Source organism: Prinia subflava, chromosome 22 (genome assembly GCF_021018805.1).
Source record: "Prinia subflava isolate CZ2003 ecotype Zambia chromosome 22, Cam_Psub_1.2, whole genome shotgun sequence".
In the NCBI taxonomy this organism is placed as follows: domain Eukaryota; kingdom Metazoa; phylum Chordata; class Aves; order Passeriformes; family Cisticolidae; genus Prinia; species Prinia subflava.
In genome coordinates, this window is record NC_086268.1 from 2282893 (window position 1) to 2300191 (window position 17299).

A 17299-nucleotide genomic window follows, 5' to 3' on the forward strand; every position below is an offset into this window, starting at 1 on the left:
AATGCAGAATAAATCCCAGAATCACGAGATGGGTTGGGAGGGACCTTAAAGCCCATGGGCAGAGAGCCCTGCCACTGTCCCAGGCTGCTCCAGCCTGGCCTTGGGCACTGCCGGGGATCCAGGGGCAGCCCCAGCTGCTCTGGCACCCTGTGCCAGGGTACAATTCCTTCCTAACAACCAGCCCAAATTTCCCCTCCTGCAGTCTGAACTCATTTCTCCTTTTCCAGTTCCTGATCCAGAGTCCCTCTCCAGCTTCCCTGTAGCCCCTTCAGATCCTGGAGGAGCTGTGAGCTCTGCACAGAACCTGCTCCTCTCCAGCCTGAACATTCCCCACTCTCAGCCTCTCTCCAGCCTCTTCATCAACCTCGTGGACCTGCTCCAAGACTTCCATGTCCTCCTCGTGTTGGGGACCTCATGGTCCAGGTGACAATTTTTGCACACACACGTTTTCCAGGCAATTCAGGAGCCAAAACACAACCCCAGCCTGGACATCTCCTTAACTCTGCCCCTCCCAGAGGCGGCTCCCGCTGCCTCCAGCACGAGTTCATTTTTGTAGGAGCATCCCCTGGGATTGTTGCTGTGGTCCCTGCACAGGACAAGTGTCCTGTCCCAGCACACAGGTCCCTGGCTGTGCCGGTGACTCAGAGCACACACCCACGGGTGGCATCTGCAGGCCCTTTCATCTCCACCACTCGGCAGAGCTTCTCAAAGGTTCGCAAATTAAACCTGACAACACCTTTGCAAAATAGGTCTGGGCTGGTAACCCCACGTAGCAATTAGGGAAACTGAGGCATGCAGTGGGGAACTGGCTTTTTTTTTTAGCAAAATGAAAGTTTCTTTCCCCCCCCTGAAATCGCTGTGCAGCTTTTTTGCTTTCTCCTAATTTTTAACTTCTGCGCTCTCTTATTTTTCATCTTTTGCTTCGTCTTATTTTTTCACAGTTGTGACCCCTCTAAATCCTTGCACTTTTTTAATGAATACATCATGCTGCTGCTGTTGTTGTTTAGAATTTCACTCTTTTATCTTTTATCAGAAAGTTTGGGTGTTTTATTGCTCGCACCGAAACATTTCCACTCTGCAGTATCGCTGCACACGGCTGGCGTTGGAAAACCAACCTCCCCAGGATGAAAAAGTGAAAGAAACTGGGCCCACTTCAAACTAAATAGACCAGAAACAGTTAAGCCAACCCCGGGGCACTCCTTTAGACAGGCTCCAGAGCAGGTTTTCAAACAGCAGCCAGTGATGAAGTCATGGGGAGTCAGGGAGAATTAGCTCAACCAGCCCATGATTCACTGGCCCTGCTTCTCACAACTCCGAGCCAAGCAGGAGCAGGGAACCCGCCTGGTAATTGCCTGCTCCGTGCTCTGCCCACTAATCCACGGTGCCTTGCACATCCTGCATATTTCCAGCCCTTTCTCATTTCTTCCACCTTCACATGAAACGAATCCCCGGCCCAGAGAACGTGACGCCAAGGTGCAGCCGGGGTGTTGCTGCTGCTGCAGAGCTGGGGGAGCAGTGCAGCAGCCCTGAGGGGACATTGGGCAATGGCAGGGCAGCAGAGCAGCTCCCAGGGTGGCAGCAGAGCTGGCAGAACGAGTTCGGGGCTCCGTGCTGCTCCCACGGGTGTCACATCCAGGTGGGTCACTGGGGCTCTCCTGGGAGAGAGGGCAGCTCTGCAGAGACTCCGGGCTGTGGTTTCACGATTTGGGGTGGAAGGGACCTGAAATCCCATCTCATTCCAGCCCTGCCATGTTCAGGGACACCTTCCACCATCCCAGGTCACGCCAGACTGGCCTTGGGCCCTTCCAGAGATGGGGCAGCCACGGCTGCTCTGTGCCAGGGCCTCACCTCCCTCTGAGTAAAGAATTTCTTCCAAACATCTGTTCCAACCCTGCCCTCTTTTCGTGTAAAACCACTGTCCTGTTGTTATCTACCCATCCAAAAAGTCCCTCTCCCCACTTTTTATAAACCTCCCTAATACTGGAAAGCCACGGTGAGCTCTCCCTGGAGCCTCCTCTCCCCCAAAAATGCAGAGTTCATGTGAGATGGACTCAATTTAGGTGAGATGGACTCAGTTTAAGTGAGATGGACTCAATTTAGGTGAGATGGACTCAATTTAAGTGAGATGGACTCAATTTAGGTGAGATGGATTCAATTTAAGTGAGATGGACTCAATTTAGGTGAGATGGACTCAATTTAGATGAGATGGACTCAATTTAGATGAGATGGACTCAATTTAGGTGAGATGGACTCAATTTAGGTGAGATGGACTCAATTTTTAGGGCACAAAGCTGAGCTCAGATGTTTGTGATGCTTTGACCTTCAGCTCTGTGTCTCACATTGGGGGATGAAGGGAAGGAAAGCTGAACCAAGAGGATTTGGTAATTTGGGGGATGAATTTGGTTCAGTTCTGCTCAAGCCCTGCTCAGGATTTGCCTTCCTACACCAAGACTTGGACTTTTAGGGTGCTTGGGGCATCCAAGGAGCTCCTCCACAGGCCCAACACCCTTCCAGGGTTTAAACCAGGCCTGCAGGCTATGAGCAGGACCATGGACAATCCTAATTACTGGCAGAAGTGGCGGGCAGGACTCGAGTGCCCCGTTGTGTAAGAGCGATACCGGGCGAGGCAGCACCAGGGGTGTGACAGCACCCGGGGTTTGTGCAGCCCCGGGGCCAACCCCTTCCCTGGGCTTGTGCTGAGTCTGGAAAGGCCAAAACGACAGCTCAGCATTAAATCAGGGCACGGGCAGAGGGGAGTCTGAGGGAAAGGCCAATGCCAGCTCAAACGGGGTGGATTTACTCATTGAAAATGCAGGCTGGGTGTTGTAATAAATGAGCAGGCAGGGCTCGGTTTTCCCAGGCAGCAAAGCCAGTTCTTCACTCACAGAGCTGATATTTGGAGGAAATATCAGAGGCACTGTGTTAAACCTCACTGGGCAGCAGTACAGTGACACTCAGATCATTGATCAGCAAGGGCTATTTTATATATATATATATATATATATAAATTTTTCTCTCTCTAGATATATTTATATATTTTCTTCATTGATTCTCATGGGACAGATTCATTGTTCATGCAGGTCCAAACTTTTCTCTCTGAGAATAGGTTGTTGTGTTCATTCTTATAATTTTTCTTTATGAGAACTTACAAACTCCTTCCAGCTTAGCTGGAGCAGCAGGGCCTAAACCATATTTTATAAGGCCTTTCTTTTCTGATATCTCTACCTGTCTGCAACAGCTGGGAATTGGGGGAGCACCACAGGGGCAGAGGCCGGGCTTTGGAGCAGCCTGGGGCCCCAGAACCCGGGATTCTGCAGCCATCAACACGTTGCATAACTGCAGAGGATCCTGCATGCCTGCACCGTGCTCACAGGGCTTGTTGCGCCACGTCCGTATTGTTTAGAATTAATTCATTAAGGCTGCGTCCCAAGGCTTCTGCTGGCTGCCTGCTGGGGCCGGGAAGGATCCCCACACACACATTTCGATGTTTAACTTGGTTTCTGTGTCACTGGGTTTGAGTTTTTGTTTTCTTTCCCACCTCCTTTTCACTGGAGATGGGCCCGGTGGAGAGGGAGAGTTGGCTGCACCTCCCAGGTGCCTGCTCAGCCCTCAAACACCAGCCCCAAATCTGGGGTCAGGAAGGGACACTCCTCAGCTGGACTGGAAAAGAAACCACTGGAGATTTCTTGCCCTCTGCCTTGGATTCTTGGTCACTGGCAGTTTTCAGGCTCCGTGGCTCTGGAGTGGGGTTTCATGGATGATTCCCTGTTCGAATTTGGGAGATGGAGATTCTGCTCTGCCCCAGCCTGCTTGAAGTGCTCTGGGATCTCTGGGAATCCAGGGAGAGAGAGATTATTTATGTGAAATTGATAGTTTAGAGAATCTTATGCTTTCAGGGGGCTGTAGAAGTCTTATACAACATTCTGCTCTTTTAATTATTTATTCTTTATTTATCCTGCAGCTGGCAGAACTGACTGTATTGAGATCTGGTGGCTGCAAGAGGTTTTATTTCCACAAGTATGTTTGGTCCTGGGCTGTAGCTGCCATCAAGGGTCTGTGGCCCCCAGATCTCCTTTGAGGATGCTCCTTTGAATCTGAAATCAGAACTTTCGGCACAATTTGCTGCTGCCCCCAGCAGCAGAAATCCCTTTGCTGGTTTAGTTCTCTCTGGATTTGCATCCCAGCAAGAAATTCCCTGCAAAGCTGGGGAATGCCACCTCCATCGTGTGCCTCAGGAAACTGCAGCCTGCCAAGGCTGGGAAACTCCCCAGAAACCCAGAGACTGAAATCCCCAAGCAGAGACCTGTGTGTCCCTGTCCCACAGCTTTAACACTTCATTTTCCCCCTGGAGTTCCTTTTCCTGCCTTGTGGGATGCACTGAAGTCCTGGAGCAGCGTCAGGAGATGGGAAAGGCTCCCAGGGCACACCTGGAGCAGGGCACAGGGAGAGCTTGGCTCCCTCTGAGCTGCTCCAGCTTGTTCTGCTGGGCTCCTAGACTGGGACAGAGGTGCTGTGGGACAGAGCCCAGGCTGGGAAAGGGTTGAGGGCACCACTTTGTGCAGATATCCAGGAGCTGTGTGATGCTGGAGCTGCAAAAAGCTCTAAGATAAAAGCCACTGATAGAAGGAACTTCACCTCTTGCTCCTCCTCAGTCTCTTTCTAAAAGTTCTCCCTCCCCTTCACGGTTCCCTGTGTGCCCCTCCAAGCCTCTCTGCTGCTCCCCAGTTCCTCCCAGTTTCCTCCCCAAGCTCCAGGTGCAGCTCCCTGGCGAGGGCAGGGAGTGCAGCTCCTGCCTGGGGATGGGATTTGTGACCCACAGAGCCCAGCCTGGGGACAAAGTGGGGAAACAGCAGGAGGGGGAGCAGCAGAACAAGGCCTGGCAGGGCAAGAGGCAAAGGGCAGCCAGGTGTTAATGAAGTGAAATGCTGTGAAATCCTCTGGATTTGGCAATCCCAAGCCAAGCATCGCTGCAGGCCGTGGTCCAAGGGAGCTGTGCACGGAGCACTCCCTGCCCTGGCCTGCCCTGGGGACAGAAACTGTGGCTCTGTCCCTCCTGAGCCACCCAGGGCAGCCTGGCAGGGTGCAGGGACAGGTGAGGATGAGGAAGGGGCAGCGCCTCCTCCCCTCCCTGTGCTGGTGAGGAGCTGGGGATGTTGGCAAACTCACGGATTTTGGGGTTTTGGCCGCTGCTCAGAGCACACCTGGTGTCCCTCCAAGTGTTCCCTCCCCTCTTGGAAAAGCCCCCAGTTGGATGGGACTCCTGAGAAGGCTCAGGGGGGTGGGAGGCATCGCCCAGCCAGGGCAGGGCTGAGCAATCCCACCCTGCTCCCGTGGCTGCTGCCCTGCACAGAAACCTCCCCCAGAGGCTTTAGAGCCACCTCAGCACCTGGGGAGCTCCAGCTGCCCTGCAGGGAGGCTTTGGGTGGGCTTTGGGTGGGCTTTGGGTGGGCTTTGGGTTCCTGGAAATCAGGAAAAGGAGGGGGAAATCCTGAGGAGCGAGGCCACCACTCAAAGGAGAGGGAGCTCAGCCCTGGCTGTGCAGAGGAATTCTGGCTCTGAAAAGCCCCTGGGAAGTGAAATGGGAAAACGTGTTGGAACAAGGACACTTATTCACCCTGTGACTGAGCAAGACAAATATCCAGCCCGTGTGTGTGCCTGCACGTGTGGATCTTGATTTACACCCCTCTCCCTTCCCACTGTAAATACAGAATGAAAAAATAGGGCAGCAAGAGAAATAGGAGACAGGGGGAGAGAGCAGGAAGAGGGGAAAACACTGGGGGAAGGATTGAAAAAATCAGAGCAATTCTGGGGGATAAACACAAATATAAACACAAACACAAACACAAGTACAAGTACAAATACAAATACAGATACAGATACAAATAAAAATACAAATACAAGTACAAATACAAATAAAAATACAAATACAAATAAAAACACAAATACAAATACAAATAGAAAATCTAGATAAGAGCATGAACTTGGGGCCCAAAGCTGCCTTACTCATGGCAATAAATTCAGGGTAACGTGGCAGGAGCCGAGGCAGGCGGAGGGTCAGGGCCAGACCTCGGGGAGGGTTTTGCATGCTCCACTCTTACTCAGCAGCAGCAGCACAGAGCTGCCTTGCCTGGGCTTGCAGGCCTGGGTCAGCATTATCCCTCTGCAGCCCAATCCCACCCTCTGGCTTTAGGGTGGTGGCAGCTGCCTGGGAAACAACTCTGCATGTGTGTGTGTGTGTCATGTCATCCCCTTTTCCAGGAACAACCAGCAGGAGCAGCAGGCTGCAGGCCAGGCCAGCTTTTCTGCAGGCAGCAGCACAGAGGGGAGGTTTTGGTGGCTGGAGTTTCGATGGAAATGGGATCGGGTAGTTCTTGACACAGCTCCTCTTCCCAGCTCCCTTATCTGCTCCTGCCAGGGCTGCTCCGTGGTGGAGCTTGGGAAGGGAGCAGGAATTCAGCAGGAGCATGTGGCCACCAGCCCTGGCTTGCAGGGATGGGAGGGAGGTTTGGCACGAGGGAAGCAGCGCTGGATGGAAAATGTCTGATGTTGTCCTTGGAAAGGGGCTGGGGAGGGCTGAGCACAGCGCTGACGTCAGGGCACTGAGCTCAGGGCCTTCCCTCAGCTCCTGTTTGTGTCTGCATGGCAGGGACTCGCCTCTCCCCCGGCTCCTGCCTCTCCCCAGGCTCCGTCCTGGGCAGTTCCCTGCACCCCAAAGTGCCCTCAGCAGCCTCCACCATCCTGCCTGCACTCTGAGCCCTCCTGGCCTCGCTCCTACCTGCTCTGGTGGCAGAAAATGCTCTGGTGGCAGAAAATGAAAACGCTCTGGTGGCAGAAAATGCTCTGGTGGCAGAAAATGCTCTGGTGGCAGAAAATGCTCTGGTGGCAGAAAATGCTCTTCCCAGCCAGCAAAACCAACCTCTGAACGCCCTTCAGAGCAAGGAGCATCCCCAGCAGCACCTGACTCAGAGCCAGGGCAGACAGTGAGGTTCTGGGTGGCACAGCAGTGACCACCTGCTGCACCCCTGTCTGTGCATCCCATCCCAGCCTGTCCATCCCATCCCTGCCTGTCCATCCTATCTCTGTCTGTCCATCCCTGCCTGTCCATCCCTGCCTGTCCATCCCATCCCAGCCTGTCCATCCCATCCCTGCCTGTCCATCCCATCCCTGTCTGTCCATCCCTGTCTGTCCATCCCTGTCTGTCCATCCCATCCCATCCCATCCCTGCCTGTCCATCCCATCCCTGTCTGTCCATCCCTGTCTGTCCATCCCTGTCTGTCCATCCCATCCCATCCCTGTCTGTCCATCCCTGTCTGTCCATCCCATCCCATCCCTGTCTGTCCATCCCATCCCTGTCTGTCCATCCCTGTCTTTCCCATCCCTGTCTTTCCCATCCATGTCTGTCCATCCCATCCCTGTCTGTCCATCCCATCCCTGTCCATCCCATCCCAGCCTGTCCACCCCACCCTGTCCAGCCTCTCCCAGTCCCTCCAGGGCAGGATTTGCCGTGTGCCAGCCCTCTCTGGCCTGGGTGGCAGCTCTGTCCCTGCAGCAGCAGCTCTGTGTGGGGCTGGGGTGCCCAGAGCAGAGTGCAGGGAGCAGCTGGCACTGCCAGCAGCAGCGGGGAGGGCACAGCCCGAATGTGGCACCTCACTGTCACCCTGCGCCCTGCCAGGGGCTGCAGAGCTGCACTGCAGCTGCACGGGAGCTCTGGGAAGTGCCCGCAGGGTGCAGAACTCCTGCATTCCTGCCTCCCCGGCGCGCAGAGCTGCTCCTCCAGCGGGCTCCCACCTCCTCGCAGGTTGTGAAAGAGGGGAAAATCGCGGGCGAGACTGGCAGGAGGGAGCGGGGAAGGGCTGTTGCTGTTGCTGCTGCTGCTGCTGCTGCTGCTGCTGCTGCTGCTGCTGCTGCTGCTGCTGCTGCTGCTGCTGCTGCTGCTGCTGCTGCTGCTGCTGTGCACGGGCAGGGCACACCTGGAGCCTGGGCAAGGAGCCCCGCTCCGCTGGGAGCCCGGCCGGCGCTCCTGCCCGCCCTTCATTACGTTAATTGCATCCACGCTGGAGGCTCCATCGAGTCCCAGCGCAGCCTGGTGTGGCGTCCCGGGGCTGGCTGGCACCCAGGGAGGGGAGCCAAGGGGTGGAGGGAGGTTGGGTGGTTGGGAGAGGAAGCTGCGGCTCCCTCCTGGAGCAGGGAAGGGGCTGGCCCCGCACCCCGGGGCTCCCTGGGCAGTGCCAGGGACAGGCTGGCACCCAGGGGTGGTGGCACTGCTGGAGGGGTCTCACCCCTCTCCCCCGAGGCGTTGGTGCTGGGATGTTCCTGCCCTCGGTGCTCACACCCTGCCCGTGCAGCGAGGGAAAGTCAACCACGAGTGGAGCTGTCCCTCCCAGGGCACTTTTAGTGTTGTTTTCCCTAGAGCAGGACCCTCTGAGCACCCAGCCAGCCCCCCAGGCTGCTTGTGCAGCCCTGCTGACCACCCAAATCCCTCCTGCCCTGCCCCAGGCTCCCCCAGCACCCTCTGGCCCATCCCAGCTCCCCTCATCCTGCCCATCCCCGTGCCCTGCACAGGCTGGGAGCACACGGGAGCTGCCCATCCCTCCCTCTGCCTGCATCCCTATTCCCACCCCAGGGAGCGTCCCAGGGATCCCCCATACATCCAGGGCTGGGCTGGAGAGGTGCTGAGCCCTTCCCCTTTCAGGCAGGGAACAAGGACAGTCATTGTCCCTGCCTGGAGGATTTCCCGGGATCTGGGGTTCTGTGGGAGCATGGGGGGTGGAGAGGGGACATGGGGATGGAAATGGAGAAAGGAGAGAGGAGGAAATGGAAATGGAAATGGAAATGGAAATGGAAATGGAAATGGAAATGGAAACGGAAACGGAAACGGAAATGGAAATGGAAATGGAAATGGAAATGGAAATGGAAATAGAGATGGAGGAGGAGATGGAGATGGAGAAATGGAGAGGGGAGATGAGCATGGAGAGGAAGGAAGGGCACAGAGAGGGGAGGGAGATGGAGAAAGGTCATGGAGAGATGTAGAAGATGAGGATGGAAAAGGGAGATGGGAGATGGGAGATGGGGAGCAGAAAAGACGCAGAGAGAGGAGATGAGGACGATGGGGAGGACGCAGAGGCTGGGGAGCTGTGCCCAGCAGAGGAGGTGCTGCGGGGCAGGACACCCCGCACGGGCTGCCAGCCACTAGGTGTCCTCCGTGGCCCACACACGGGTGTCAGGGGCCCCAAAAATCCGGGCGGGAGATGGGAAGAACCCTCCAGAACACGGCGGGTCAGTCCCTCTCCACCTTGGGATCGGAGCCGTGCCTGGAGCTGAGCCGGGGCAGGGGTGTTATCCCAATTCCATGGGTTTGGGAGGATGCCTGGACCTGGAGGCTCCATCCCTGGTGGATCCTACTGGATATGATCCTCCTGGAGTTCCCATGCTTTGGGAAAGGGGAAAAGCCACCGGGATTGCCATGTGGAGGATCCAGTGCGCTGGACCAGCTTCTCCATGTGCTGCTCCCTGCTCCGTGCCCACCCTGCAGGTCCCGGGCAGGGTCAGCACCCTCGGGATTCCCTTCCAGCAGTACCAGGGCTCCCCGGGGCTTTGGCAGCCCCCTTTCCTCTCCTCCTCCTCCCCGCTGGAATTCCCCGCACGCTGGGAAGCGATCCGTTGGGTTTACAGCGGGGTAAACACCCCAGATTCCATCCCGGGGGAGAAATCCTGGGAATCCCAGCTCTCCTCGTTCCGTTCTTCTGCCCTGCAAGGACCTTGTCCCTAAAGGGCCTGACAGAAGGGGCCGGGAGGGAGCGGTGCTGCCTCTGCAGGGTGCAGGAGGGCATTTCCCAAACACTCTGCAGAGCACACCCGGCAGTGTCCCATGCCCCTGTTCCCATTCCATTTTTCCCGTCCTCATGTTCCCATCCCTGCGTTCCCATCCCTGTGTTCCTTTCCCCTTTTCCCCATTCCCTTTTTCCCATTCCCATTCTCCCATTCCCATTCTCCCATTCCCATTCTCCCATTCCCTTTCTCCCAATCCCTTTTCCCCATTCCCTTTTCCCCGTTCCCTTTTCCCCGTTCCCTTTTTCCCATTCCCATTCTCCCATTCCCATTCTCCCATTCCCATTCTCCCATTCCCATTCTCCCATTCCCTTTTTCCCATTCCCTTTTTCCCATTCCCTTTTCCCATTCCCTTTCTCCCATTCCCTTTTCCCCAATCCCTTTTTCCCAGTCACTTTTCCCCATTCCCTTTTTCCCATCCCGGTGTTCCCATCCCCGTATTCCCATCCCCGTATTCCCATCCCCGTATTCCCATCCCCTTTTTCTCATCCCCTTTTTCTCATCCCCTTTTTCCCATCCCCTTTTTCTCGTCCCCTTTTCCCCAACCCCTTTTTCCCAACCCCTTTTTCCCATCCCGGTGTTCCCATCCCGGCGTTCCCTCCCGGTTGAAATCCCCGCCTGCCGCGTTATCTTATCAGCGCACCCATTCTCCCCTCTGAAGCACCGTGTAAACATCCCGCAGCAAAGCGCTCTGCAGGACAATTTCCTCTCGGAACAAAGCCCTTCCCGGCTCGAGTGATGCTCGAGAGGGAACGATCCCTGTACCTGCTGCTGTTTGAACAAGCCAGGAGCAAACAGAGCTCCCTTTTCTGCACCGTGCACCTGCTCGGCCGAGTTTCATCACAGAAAGGTCTGTGGGAACTGCTCATTAAAATCCTGGCAGCTCCTAACCTGGAATTTGGCTGAGGGAGGGAGATAACGCCGGCAGGAGCTGCCAAGGGAGGTTTTTTTTACACTGCAGGCTGTCAGGCAGTCGGGTTTGATGTCTTATTCCAGAGGATGGCACATGGGTGGCAGGGCTGAGTGGGGAAGGGCTTGATCACAGAATTTTGGAGCTGCTGCTGGGCACCAGTCAGAGAGCAGAGGAGGGATGACAGAACACTCATCATCCTCAGCCAGTTTATGTCATTTTTTCATTCTTTCATTCATTCCCTGCCACCGCTGTGGGATTTGGAGCAGTCCCTGGGCAGGTCCTGCTGGAGACAGCCCAGCCCCTCTTGGGGATTTCAAGGGCTTTTCTTCAGCCTTTCAGCCCAGCCTGAGGAGCCCTTCCAGCCCTCCCTGGTGTTTCCTCCTCCTCTGAGTGCCCCAGCCGGGCTGGAGCAGAGCCCTTGGCCGCCTTCCCCCCTCACTGAGAGACAGAAAGAGGGAGGATGGGGAGAAAGAGGCAAAGAACAGGAACCAAATTAGTCTCCCAGCTGGTGGCAGCGATTCCAGGAGCCTGTCCAAGTCCTCCTCCACCAGTGGTGCAGCCCCTCGCCTCCCTGCTGAGCTCTGTGCTGGCTCCTCCCGAGGGCTGCGCTGTCTGCTCGCAGCCCACCCCGCTCCCCCTGCCCTCCCAGCTCCTGTCTCACATTTTCCCTTCCTTTCCCCGTGTAAAAAACACCAGACCTGGCCCCAGACCGTGCCCCAGCCCGCCAGAGCTCAGCCAGAGCCGAGCCAGCAGCATCCCCCAGCAAAAAGCTTTGCAGCCCAGGGAGAAGCACCGGGAGGAGAAAGGGAAGAGTTTTAAACAGGAATTTAAACACAAAAGGGCAGAAAATCGCCCTGGGTGTCGTGCCCTGAGTGCTCTGGTTCCTCGCAGGGATGTGACGGTGCTGGAGGTGATTTCTGTGCCGCTCCACAAGCCCTGGCACACTTTAAACGAGGTGCTGGTGCACGGGATGCTTTGCACGCTCGCCCTGTGTCCACACCAGCTCTTTGCATTTATCCAGCAGCTGCTGAATGGTGACTGGGAGGAAAATTTAAATACCATCTTGGGGGTTAACTCTGGGGTGGTTTTTTTGGGTTTTTTGTTTGTTTGTTTGTGGGTTTTTTTGGTTTGGTTGGGTTTTTTTGTTTTTTTCTTTTTTGTGGGTGTTATTGTTGTGGTAGGGGTTTTTTGGTGGTTTTTTGTGGGGGTTTCTTTTGGGGTATTTTTTTGGGGGGGCGGTTTGTTTTTTGGTTTTGGTTTGGTGGGGGTTTTTTTTGGTTTTTTGGGGGTTTTTTTTTTGGTTTTTGTTTTTTTTTTTTTTTTTTTTTTTGTTTTTTTTTTGTTTTTTTTGAAGCTGGAGAGATTAGAAGTGAGAGGAAAGGTAAAGCCTTGTCCATTCAGGGCTGAGTCCTGGTTTCAGCAGCTCCCTAGCTCAGGGAAGTGCATTCCCTCTCCATTTGCAGCCTGCCCTGCTTGCAGAGGATGAGTTTCACCTCTCTGGTGGAGAGCAGGAACACTCTGAGGCCAGATCTGAAATAATTCCCATTCCCTGAAGGGATGAGCAATAAAAGGGGCAATACAGAGCTTTAGAGTGAGAATCCTCCAAGTCCTGACATGCTGTAAAAAGAACCTACAAGGCTAAAGATCAGCAGGGAAAGGAAGCTGGGCTGGTCCTGGCACTGTCAGGAGGGTTCTGAGCATCCCCAGGACGTGCAAAGAGAATTCTGCAAAATTATTCACCTGACACAGGCTGAGAAAATGCGTTCTTAGGAAGAGAGTCTCTTACTTATCCTGCAAATCAATGACATTAATAACAGCAGGGAAGCTGTTCTGGCGTGGGATGGAGATGAATTTCCTCGGCAGTGTCCACTGGAGCAGTGCCCTGTCCCGGGGTCAGTCAGACCTCGGCTGCAGGGGGGAGCTGCTGATGCCGTGAAAATGGAATGGAAAGGCAAACAAAGCCTGCAAACCTCCATTTCAGACAGGCAAATCCTCCCTGGTGCAGAGAAATCCACAGGAATGAAAACTGGGCTCAGGAGCTCAGAGGGGCGAGTGCAATTTTTCCTAAAATAAAAAAAAAAAAAAAAAAAAAGGCACCGAAAAATAAAAAGAAAAAACCAGGCAGAGTTCAAAACGTTTGAGAGGACACCTTCCAAAGGAGTTTTGCAGCTCCAGCTGGATGAATAACCACCTCAAAAGGATGCTAAGAGTCATCAGAATGCCTGCAAGGGATGGAGAAACAGGCGGGATCAGCAGGGAGAGCAGAGGTCGGAGCGTGGAGGAATCAGCTGTCAAAAGCCGGGCTGGGCAACCTCGAAAGAGGCGCTAAAATAACCGGCCCCGGGGTCTGTGGGTGCAGAACAAAAAGGGCAACGAGGACGGAGAATGGGCGACGTTTTGCAATCGGAAAAGGGGAGGGATGAGTCTCGGGATTGCCTGAAAAGGGTTTAATCATCAGTGGGAAAAGGGCTGAGAGCGGGGCAAGTGCAGGCAGAGGTCCCAGAGGGAAATTGCCAAGTTCCCGGCAGAGGTAAAACTCAGAGCTCGCTCTCTGGGGAGGAGGATTCAGGGAAAATCCTTCCTCCCTCTGGTTCTGGAGAGCAGGGGAAAACCAGGGGTCCCTCAGCGGGGTTTTCAATGTCTCACAGGGCCACAGCACCTAATTCAGGATCTGCAGCTGAAAGGGGATGGAGCTGGGAAAAATGAGTGCAGATTGACACAGAAATGCTGCTTCACTCCTCAGCAGGATGTCACAGAACCCCAGAGTGGTTTGGGTTGGAAAGGACCTTAAATCCCATCCCAAACCACCCCTGCCATGGGCAGGAACACCTCCCACCATCCCAGGTTGATCCTTGGACACTTCCAGGGATGGGGCAGCCCCAGCTGCTCTGTGCCAGGGCCTGCCCACCCTCCCAACCAGAGCAAATCTTTCGTGGGAGAAGAGCTGAGATTACAGATAAATGGAACACAAATTGAACTGTGGCCGCCCAGGTTCATTCTTCTACCTGGTTGTTTTTGTTTTCTAAAAGAATTCAGCTTGCAGATAGAGCCTGGGGGGAAGGAAAAGCCTCTGTGTTTTGAGGAAGGCAGCTGTGATATGATTTATCCTGAGGTCACTGCAGCAGATCCGAGCCCTGGCTCTGTGTCCTCCTCCCACGAGTGAACTGTGACCCCACTCTGAGAGGACAGAGCAGATTCCAGCGTCCTGCTGCTATTCCCAAACACAGCAAATCCAGGTCTGCTCTGCTTCCCCGCACAAAGCACCCAGAAACCCGAGCCCGTCCTTCCCCTTCTCCTCACTTGCCTCTCCTCCTGCTCGGGCACGTCCCTGAGGAGGCCAAAAGTCAGCGCTGCTCCAGGAGGGAGCCCCTGCAGTGACACGGGGGGAGCGGAGCCAGCTGGCAAGGGGATGGCTCTGGGAGAGGCGGCAGGAAAAGGGCAGAGAAGGCAGAAAAAGGTTGAGGATGGAGAAACCATTTTTTGGTCCAATTTGTGAGAAACCTCCCTGTTGTGCATTAGCAAAAAGTCTCCTTTTTTTTTTTTTTTTTTTTTTAATTTTTAAAATTTTTTTTCTGCAGCAGCTGCAGCCTCGAGCTCCAGCCTGGAAGCTGGGGGGGGATGAAAGCAAAGGAAGAGGTGGGAGAGGGCCCAAGCCTCGCTCAGGCAGCAGGATGCGGGATGCGGGATGTGGGATGTGGGATGTGGGATGCGGGATGCGGGATGTGGGATGTGGGATGTGGGATGCGGGATGCGGGATGTGGGATGCGGGATGCGGGATGCGGGATGCGGGATGTGGGATGTGGGATGTGGGATGCGGGATGTGGGATGTGGGATGTGGGAGCTGCAGCAGGGCCTGGGCTCTCAGCTGCTCCCCAGCACTGCCCTGGCTCCACATCTGAGCCTGCACAGTGGGAAGGGGCTGCAGGGAGGCAGGGATGGGGATGGGAAGGAGGGAGAGGGGGAATGGCAGGAGGGCTGTGCTGCCCAGAGGCTCCTCAGTGGCCACAGAGTGCCCAGGCCTCCCTCAGGGTCACTCTTTGCCTGCCAGGACCTTGTCCAGCGCTGCCTGCTCTGGATAAAAGCTCCTCTCATGCCCTGGCTGGCAGGCAGCAGTTCCACCCAGCACCAGCTCCCCTCCTGGCACTGCAGGAGGAGATGGGAAGATCTCCTCGCTCGGTTGGAAGGGCCTGTCCTGACTGTGGGGTTTTTATTCTTTATTTCAGACCACAGTTCCCGTCTGCAGCGCTGAGCTGTGCTGCTGGAACCCCCCCGATGCTGCTCTGAGCAGGTCTGCTCCTGCTCTGGCTCAGGGAGGGTTCAGAGAGCTCCTGCTCCGGCTCAGGGAGGGTTCAGAGAGCTCCTGCTCTGGCTCAGGGAGGGTTCAGAGAGCTCCTGCTCCGGCTCAGGGAGGGTTCAGAGAGCTCCTGCTCCGGCTCAGGGAGGGTTCAGAGAGCTCCTGCAGGGCAGGGGAGGGTTCAGAGAGCTCCTGCAGGGCAGGGGAGGGTTCAGAGAGCTCCTGCAGGGCAGGGGAGGGTTCAGAGAGCTCCTGCTCCGGCTCAGGGAGGGTTCAGAGAGCTCCTGCAGGGCAGGGAGGGCGTTGGCAGCTTCATCCTCCCTCTCCGAGCTCTGTTGTGACCCTGCAGCTCTGTTCTCCCTCCTGTCCACCCCTGCGTCCCTCCCGGGGGGGTTTGTGGGCAGAGCACCCCTGCCCCTCTCCAGGAGCTCCACTGGAACCTTGTCACCCTGCAGAGATGCCAGATGAGCGCAGGGCAGCGCCACCCATCCTCCGAGGGGCTGGGAACACCCTCCCCCAGCTCCCAGAGGGGAAGCAGCCCCCAAAGGGCACCAGAGAACCCAGCCCAGGACAGCAGCCAGGGTTAATCATGGCAACAAATGCAACAAATGCAACAAATGCAACAAATGCAACAAATGCAACAAATGCACCAAATGCAACAAATGCAACAAACCCGGGGGGCTGCAGGGCCAGGGGAGGGCTGTCCTGCCCTTCTGTGCCCTGCCCTCCTCTGTCCTGCCCTCCTCTGTCCTGCCTGGTGCCTTTAATGCCCACATGGCAGCGCTGCAGGAGCTGTGCAGGGGATGCAGCCTGGCATCCTCTGCTGCTCCTGTGCATGGCAGCACTGCAGGAGCTGTGCAGGGAATGCAGCCTGGCATCCTCTGCTGCTGCTGTGCAGGGGATGCAGCCTGGCACCCTCTGCTGCTGGGGCAGGCTCAGCTCCGAGGGAGCAGCTCCGGGGCTCTTTGGAGCTCGTGTTTGGAGCAGGGGCCTCTCTCTGCCCCCACCTCCTTCCCCCCCTCAGCTGGGAGCAGCGCTCTCCTGCCAGCCTGGCCAGCTTTAGCCGGAACAATTTCCTTTGAACTCGGCTTGAATGAACATCTCCATGGAGATGGGACCAGGGCTGTGTCTCTGCCTCCTGCCCTTGACCTTGGGCACGAGGTGGGCAGGGATGGGCAGGGATGGGCAGGGATGGGCAGGAATGGGCAGGGGTGGGCAGGGATGGCAGGGATGGGCAGGAATGGGCAGGGATGGGGAGGGATAGACAGGGATGGGCAGGGATGGGCAGGAATGGGCAGGGGTGGGCAGGGATGGCAGGGATGGGCAGGGATGGGCAGGGATGGGGAGGGATGGCAGGGATGGGCAGGAATGGGCAGGGATGGGGAGGGTTGGGCAGGGATGGGGAAGGATGGGGAAGGATGGGGAAGGATGGGCAGGGATGGCAGGGATAGGCAGGGATGGGCAGGGATGGGGAGGGATGGGCAGGGATGGGCAGGAATGGGCAGGGATGGGCAGGGATGGGCAGGGATGGGGAAGGATGGGCAGGGATGGCAGGGGTGGGCAGGGATAGGCAGGGATGGGCAGGGATGGGCAGGGATGGGCAGGGATGGCAGGGATGGACAGGGATGGGCAGGGATAGGCAGGAATGGGCAGGGGTGGGCAGGGCAGGGCTCCCGAGGGGGAGCAGGGCAGGTCCCCGCTCAGGCTGGAGGAGCTGAAGGGGTGGCTGTGGAATCCAGGTGGAACCGAAGCCACTGAGGTTGGAAAAGACCTTTGAGATCACCGAGTCCAGCGCTCAGCCTGGCACCACCATGGGCACATTTCCCTCTGCCACGGACAATCCCAAACAGTTTTTCCGTGGCTGGCTCTCTCTGGAGCAGTGAAAGGAAAGCTCCTGCTGTATCCAAACCTGGATTTTCCCCTCCTTTCCCCTCCTTTCCCCTCCTCTCTGCTCCTTCCCCTCAGCCTTGGCAATGTGCTGCTGCCCAAGGAGCTTCTCCCGTGCTCCCAGGGTCCATCTCCCCGTTTCCTGCTCAGATTCTCCTCCCTATTCCCCCTCCAGCTGCCCCAGAAGGAAAATCCCTCTCTTGGGGCTGTTCTGAAACTTGACCTTTCCAGCTCTGCTCCTGTGCATCGCCCCCAGCGCGGGCCAGCCCGGCCAGCACATAAAGAGCCACTTTATTCCCTCGCTGGCCCACTCCTGCTCCCAGCCCTGGCCCACGTGGGTCAGGCTGTTTGGCAGGAGTGGGCTCTCCCCAACAATA